Source organism: Chinchilla lanigera, unplaced genomic scaffold, assembly GCF_000276665.1.
Source record: "Chinchilla lanigera isolate Chin_1 unplaced genomic scaffold, ChiLan1.0 scaffold00083, whole genome shotgun sequence".
In the NCBI taxonomy this organism is placed as follows: domain Eukaryota; kingdom Metazoa; phylum Chordata; class Mammalia; order Rodentia; family Chinchillidae; genus Chinchilla; species Chinchilla lanigera.
In genome coordinates this window covers 5706610-5713906 of record NW_004955484.1, presented here as the reverse complement: position 1 = coordinate 5713906, position 7297 = coordinate 5706610, and the positions used below count along the sequence as shown (strand labels likewise).

Below are 7297 nucleotides of genomic sequence, written 5' to 3'. Positions count from 1 at the left end.
TGTGTGTGTGTGTGTGTGTGTGTGTGTGTGTGTTAGGCTCCTCCTGCCATGTTACAAATCGTGCCTGCCCCTCTCAGGTGTTCGCTCAGTAGCTTAAAGGCACCAGAACCTCTGCCTATAGAGACCTCTGTTCCCAGCTATAGCAGAAAACCCACAATACAGAATCCAAAACAAAACAAGAGAGGAGGGGGAGAAAAAAAACCCTATTGAGTTCAGGCAAATAAGGTTGGGTCTACAGATCCGATTACAAAGCAGCTTTGAATATGCAAGACAGTGCACAAGACCAGTTATTCCAGTTACAACAAACTTTAAAAAAAGAGAGAGAGAAAAGAAAAGGCATGTTTAGGTCGTAATTTGTTAGTACAAGGAAAAGAATCCCACATAAAGCTGCCTTTTTTTTCCCTCCCCTTTGCTGGCTTCACACAATTCACTTACCCTTTTCCGATCGTCTGCTCTATAGGTTTTTTATTACAATCTTTTGGGTTTAGGAAGATCGCTGCAAGCAACACATTTTCTGTATTTTTTCTCCCTTTATCTTAGAGGAGAGTTGGCAGGGGTTCTGTGGTTTGCAGTTACACAATATGTTATCATGTTTTTAATCACTAAATCATTGCAGTGGTTATAGATTTACAGTCTTGGGGTATTACAGAGAAGAGCAATGGCGGCTATATATACGCTTTTTAAATTACACCAATGTAAACTGAGTGAAGCAGCTATGAATATGGTCTGCAGTCTTCACCGCCCCCACCCCCTTATTTCTTTCTCCCTTTGAGATTTTCCCCCTCAGATTGCTTGGTTAGCTCAAAATAAGCCATCCCCTTTCCTCTCCTGTATTCTTTGTCTTTTCGGCCTCCTCCTTTCAAAAGAAATTCTTTTTTTTTTTCACTTTAGACCTCTAACCCCAGACAAGCTAGAATTCAAACTCTTGAAGTAGAACTTTGGATCAGAGTGTAATAATAATGATAATAATAATAATGATGATAATAATAATAATGAAAAGTGTGGATTTCCTAGGAAAGCCTCTTGATTTCCATACCGACCTGTATGGGGATGCAGAGATGGTTGCAAATCAGAAGCTGGGAGTGGGTGCAGAGAGAGGAATCTCGTGGCTCTCAGAAGGTCCTGTCACTGGAACCCCACTTTCAGCTTCTGTTTTTCATATTATTATGTAACAGAATCCTTGGCAGCATTAAAAATTCAGTATTACAAGCTGATTGTAATGCTGCCTCATTAGACAATGTTGTCTGGCCTTGTATTAAGTGAAACACAGAGCATGGCTTTCAGATTATAAACACCAATAAATATTAAGGCTCAGCAGAGAGAAGCAGCAGCAACTGGGTTGTTGGCCCAGTCTAGTTTGATTCCCCCCCATCATCTTCCCATCATTCCCCTTTCCCCATGGTAACTGTCGTGTGTGTGTGTGTGTGTGTGTGTGTGTGTGTGTGTGTGTGTGTGTGTGTTTTGGATGCTAATGTGTGGACCCTGCTGACATTTTAGGAAGGCTTTTTATAGAGTTATCTTGTGTACACAAAAGGTTTGGAAGTTTGTTTTGTTTTGATCTGCAGTAAACAGGTCCTTCACTTTGCTGATGTCATTTCCGTTCATATTTGAGTTGTTTATTGTGCTTCTTTGCAGGGCCCTCTCAATCCCTCCCCCTACCTTGCTTCTCAGCCAGAGCCTGTGGCTGCCTGGGGAAGGGGAGAGGTAAGCTGCCAGGTCTGGGGTTCAGAGGCTGAGAGTCGCGCATCTTTGCCTGGTCCTAGGGTTTACCCGCTGGAGAGAATGCTTGCAGCTTCAAATCTGGTTAAATACCCCAGTGTCCACTTGCCCTGGTATTTTCATGGCACCCAGGGATTCCTCTCAGCTTCCTTTCCTTAGGCTACCCACCCCACTATACCTTGTCTGGGTCCTCAATGCGTCCTTATTGTCTGCTTCTCAAGACTCCTCCCCAAAACCCCACCTTGTAAGGATGACTTGGGGACTTTGATTCAGTTGCACATCAGAAGCTGGCATTAGTGACTCCATGCTGTGAAAAGAAAAAAAAAACTGTTTCAAGGTCTTGGCCTCCAAACCACTCCCTCATCCCAGCACCTCCTATCCCTGTACTTTGCAGTTTATTTCTTTTTTCATCCTGTCCTTTGCCTTTTTGGAAATATAAAGGCCATGCTGGTGTTACTAAAAGTGACCATAATGTCCAGTGCTTCTTATTTCCATGTAATCTACAATTGGAACCCCCGTTAAGAAAAAAAGTAAGGTGGGGCAAAAGAAGGAGGAAAAGCTGACTGTGTAGGCCCCGGAGGCTTTCCTCTAATAGGATGGTGGGTTTTAGGTTCAAAAAAATATTATTGTTTTGTTCTTTAAGTTTAGAAATGGGAGAGAGAGAGAAAGAGAGAGAGAGAGAGAGAGAGAGAGAAAAGCAGTCATTAGGAAGTTCCCTGAGCTGCTTTCCAACTAAGACGGGTGAAAAATGAACCAGCATTGACACTTGGCTCCCTGTGAAAGCCCCGTAACCTCTCCCCCCTTCCGTGGCCCTGGCCTTTTGTTCCTGGAGAACGGAGCTAAGGTACTTTTTCTCCCAGACCAAAGGCAGCAGGCAAGGAGTCCCCTTGTGAGCACATCGCCTTTAGATGGCCTTCTCATGGTTATTGTCAATGCAGACTTCCCCAAACAATTGCTCCAGGGAGACACAAAAGCAAAAACATTTGTCCTATTTTTTTAACCTCTTTGTTTTAGATTTTTTTTTTATCCATTCTTTAAATTTCACAGTTTCTATTTGTCTGCAGAGAGACAAACGGAACAGCATGAAGCACATTTTACCGTAGGCCTCACTGGCGATTGGAACAGCCTCAATAGAAATCCAAATTCTAAAACACTGACTGACTTGGAGGATATGTGAAATTTCAGCTCAGGGCTGTGAAGTCAGATTAGCACAGATTTTGAACAGAAATGACTACAATGAAAAGATAAGAAAATGGGATTGGAGAATTATTTGGGGAAAAGCGTGAAAGAGTCATCTTTTGTTTATCTTATAGTATCCTGCCCCTATTTGGAAGTGGCTGCTTGATAGGGAAGCATTACAAATCTACATGAAATTCTTCATAAAAAAAAAAAAAAATCTGACCGGTGGCTGTTGTGCTTCTGATACACCACTGAATGATGGACTGGGAGAGCTCAGGAGTGGAAGAACTGTTGGTATGGACTGTGGCATTAAACTGTGGCATGGACTGTGTTGAGAATGCTTTTTTTTAAACTAGGGTTTATTTAAAAAACAACAACAACTAGGGTTTGTGTAAACAGGCAATATCCCCTCCCCCTTTTCTTTTCCTCTCCTGTTTCCTGTTTCCTTTTTTCTGCCTCCAACCTGCTTCCCCTCCAAGAATTCAGGGGTTTGCGTCAGGCCAGCCAGTGTAAAGGGATGTTTCAGACAGTTGGGGATAGCCCAGGAACAACATAGGAGTCCACCTCCTTTTTTTCTTGGATCCAAACAAAGCGCCACTCTCTCCTATAATGTATGGACCTGATTGCAATGATGTCCTTAAGCATCTGTCTGCCTTTTCATTAAAATTCTCAATTTCAAGGTTTAGAAACACAAATGTAAGAATCCCCTTGGGTATAAAAGTCTTGCATGGCAAATTCTCTTTGCCCTTTCAGAAATAATTTTTTTTTTTTTTTAAAGAAATAGAGAGAGCTGTCTACTAACATTGAGAGCTGTTTTCAGGGCAACTTCTGTGTTTTTGCTTTCTCTAGACTTGAGCTTTGCCAATTATTAGGGAAAAACTCTTTCAAATCACAGTTTGTTTTTTTTTTTTTAAAGGTTACTCATTTGTGTTTTTCTTGTGTATATCAATGATAGTGTAGGGCTCAAGCAGGGAAGGGTGGGTAAGTAAACTAGATAACTGACCACTTATGATTTGGAGGTAAAAATTAATCTGTGGAATTAGTACTGCACCGATATGTGGAGGCCTGAGGTTTGTGTCAGAGAAATGTGAGTCCAAACATCTGTGTGTAGGCCTTCGTGCTCTGGCCTCCACTGGCCGTGCAGGCCGGCAGAGCCTGTCCCCAGGAAAGCCTGCGTTCTGTACCATACCCAGCAGGGCCTGGCCACCCAGCAGGTACCAGGCCCCTAAATAAAATGGCCTCAAAATCACGGGGTGAACTCAGGCCATGGAGCACTATTCAGTTCCAAATGGGTCCTTATTCATTTCAGAGACATTTGCATGTATAGTTTTATTTTCTCCCCCTCTTCAGGGTTTTCTTTTTTAAAACCTCTAGATTATTTAAGCACAAGTTTTTAAATCAATGTGGCTGTCTAATTTAGTAAAAATAGAAGGATCTGGAAGAATTGATGAATCTACCTAAACCCAAGCGTGCAGTGAAGACAGCCCAGAATGCTGACACCCACTATGTCGTCTCTCAGAGATCATATTTACCTTTGCTGAAGTGAAAGGGGAGAGAAAGAAATTGAGAGAGAGTGAGAGCAAGCAGGTTTGACTGGGTTGGATCCATATAATTTAGCAGCCAGCTAAGCATTGGGGGGCAGGCCTCTGGTTTGGAGGATGGGTAAGGGGAGGAGTAGAGAAGGGGCTAGCTAGCTTTCCCTGATTTATTTTAAAATATTTACCCTTTTGACTGTTGCCAATTACAGTTTCCAGATGAGACGAGACTGGGTATGGAGAACTCCAAGGGAAGAATGGCCTCTTCTGAGGGTGTGTTTAAGTGTCAACAGCGGTCAGGATGCAGCGAGGAGGATGTCAGGCTGTCACTGCTGGGTAGTCCCTGGGTTTCCTGTCAGGCAACTGCTCTGGGAAGAAGAGGATAGAATTTGCAGAGTGTATTTCAGAGAAACCGGACTGTGAGTTCCTTATGGCAATGGGAAAGTTGCCGATTCCCCTCTAAAGAGGTCTTGTTTTTGTAAATGATGAAAATAAGTTTCATCAAGGTAGCCCCTGGCTTTTGTGCAGTCCTTTATAGTCATAAATGGTACAGAGGCCATAGATTACCTGGCTGTGACTTACCTGTTAATTTTTTGCCAGGAACAAAGGCAAGCTTGAGTAGGCCTCACCAGGCCTGTAGCTGCTGCAGGATTAAGATAAAGAAAAGGCACCCAGGTCAGTCTCAGCCCTGCTGGTCAGGCCTCTGAGGTCCAGGAGGCCAGTCACCTATGGTCTAGGACAGGGGCTGGCTTAGGGCAGTTGTCCTTGGGGCTCTGCCAAAACCTCTTCATCCTCCCAGATTACTAAGACGTTGTTCTTGGGGTTTTCTAGCTTTCGTTTTATTGAAAGTATTTATCGTGGCCCTCCTCGGTTCATGATGTCACCAGATTACGAGGTTGTCCCCTGTTAATAAAAGTTAAGACAAAGCAGCAGCATTAGATTTTCTGGGAGTATAAAGGTTTTCCTGTTGTCTTTATCAGACAGCCTGTGGGTTGCTTCCAGGTGAGAAGCAGGGTGCCTGGAGTCTTCCATTTTCCTGAAGAGATTTCCAGGGGTATCTCTGCTGGGTGGGCCACATTGCCTGCGTTATTGCTAGCATCATCGTTTTCATGTATTATTCATAGTCCCCTTTTCAATTAAATTATTAATTGGTTTTCTTTAAGGTGTTCCTGACTCATGTGGCTAACATAAATAACAGTGTGTTTTGAAAATACACCACCTGTTCTAGGGCCCGAGGTCAGGCGGCCTGGAAACAGCTCTGCAGTGACTGGACTCTGGTTTACAAAAATCATCCACCACTTTCCTTTTGGGCTTTCCACTCCCCCCGCCATCCTGCCCCCACGCTCTCACATGTGACTGAATTTGGCTTGTGCCCTCCTTTGTCCCTAATCGGACATGATTCCCTTGAGGCAATCTTTTCTCTCAGGGCTCTAGCTGAAAAAAAAAAAAATTTCCCCCTGTCTGTTTTCTGTACTAAAATGTAGAGAGAGGGGTTGTCTGTAGCTAACAGGTTAGATATTTACATTAATTTGAATCCAAATTGTGCAAAATGCCTTTTACACGGGGACATGGTGGTTTTCATCAGCCAAGCATCCCTTTCTGTCTCTGTTAGTGTGTGCTTAATGCTAATACGATTCCATACATACTGCTCTTCGCCTGGTGAGCTTATTATATTTCTAACACTTGCATGGTTCATTATTGTGCAGTAGGAAAAGACTCTCCCGGCTGTAAGGCCAGCCCGGGTGGGTGGCTTTCAGAAAGGGAAAAAGCAGGTGTCTTTCTTTCTATGCTGAGAGAATTGGGAGTAGATTCAGTCTGAGGGTGGGATTCTGACAGAGAGGACAGGGAACTTCCGGTGAGATTTCTGTGGCGCTGCCTTCGCACACTGGAGCGGGAAACGTGAACTTGGAGGTGTATAAGTGTGCAGCAATTGCTTTGACCAACTGGGGTGGCCGCACTCAATGTGACCCTGGTGGTAGATTTTCCCTGGGAAGGGCATGATCCCTGCCATCTCTGAAATGATACGGCTTTATAAAGTGCTGCTCCTTAAACTACCTAATTGTAAACTATGGCTCCTTTTCTTGTTACTTTTTTTGTACCTCTGTTCCCTAGCACTGTTCCTTCTCTCCTTTTCTCCCTTCACAAACTAGCCTTAAACTTTGAATGGAGAGCAAGGGATGTTTTTTTGTAAGTTTCTGCAGCTGAAAAACAGAAGTGCTCTGTAAAGCAGTTAATAGGATGGGTGTGTGTTTCAAATAAAATTCCTGTCCACATTGGCTAATGTCCCCATGCTCGAGTGGCCTGGCTCTGACGTGGACGGGCCCGAAGACCCGCTGGTTCCGGTTCTGAGGCCCCAGGCTGCTTTTTGTGGCCCAGGGCGAGTCCCTTTCTTCTCACCCGACGATTCGCAGCCGGCCTCTGACTTTTGAAGAGCCAGGGGTCACTGCCTCCGGGAGGACCGGGCTTTGTTCCCGCCAGCCCGGTTCCCGGGGTGGTGCAGGCCGAGCCGCCAGGGCGTCCCCTTTCCCGGGCTGTGCGAGTGCGGGCCCGGCCTGCCCCGAGGCCCGTGTTCCCCGGAGCAAGTGCCGGGTCCTCGCGCGCCCCGTGTGTGTCCCCAGGTCCCCGCGGGCGGGCGCGGCCACCGTGAGCAGCCCGGCCTGCGCCCGGCACGACTGTAGATGTCAGGCTTTGCCCGGGGAGCCGAGCAGCGGCGGGGCTGTGAGTTTCAAATTAACCTTCCGCTTTGTTGCTGTGTAATGTGGATCCCCGAAGGCCCCCCGCCCCGCCCGCCCCCCTTCCCCGGGCGGTGCGCGCTGCAAACTGCGAGTTGAGCTTCATTTACATAAAGCGATTCCGGCGGGCGG

At 45.6% G+C, this 7297-nt stretch overlaps 1 protein-coding gene and 1 long non-coding RNA gene across 3 annotated transcripts in view; one reads left to right on the top strand and one right to left on the bottom strand.

Annotated features, from left to right (window-relative positions):
* The window catches only part of Zfhx3 (zinc finger homeobox 3), a 276123-nt gene that overhangs the window by 32419 nt on the left and 236407 nt on the right, over window positions 1-7297 (top strand). The window lies entirely within an intron of this gene.
* The window catches only part of LOC102020247, a 9791-nt gene continuing 2500 nt past the window's right edge, over window positions 7-7297 (bottom strand). The window contains exons 2-4 of the long non-coding RNA XR_263889.2: window positions 5016-5336; window positions 4622-4801; window positions 7-2026 (exon numbers count right to left, since the gene is read on the bottom strand). This is a non-coding gene — a long non-coding RNA (uncharacterized LOC102020247). The remainder of the gene's footprint in view (window positions 2027-4621; window positions 4802-5015; window positions 5337-7297) is intronic.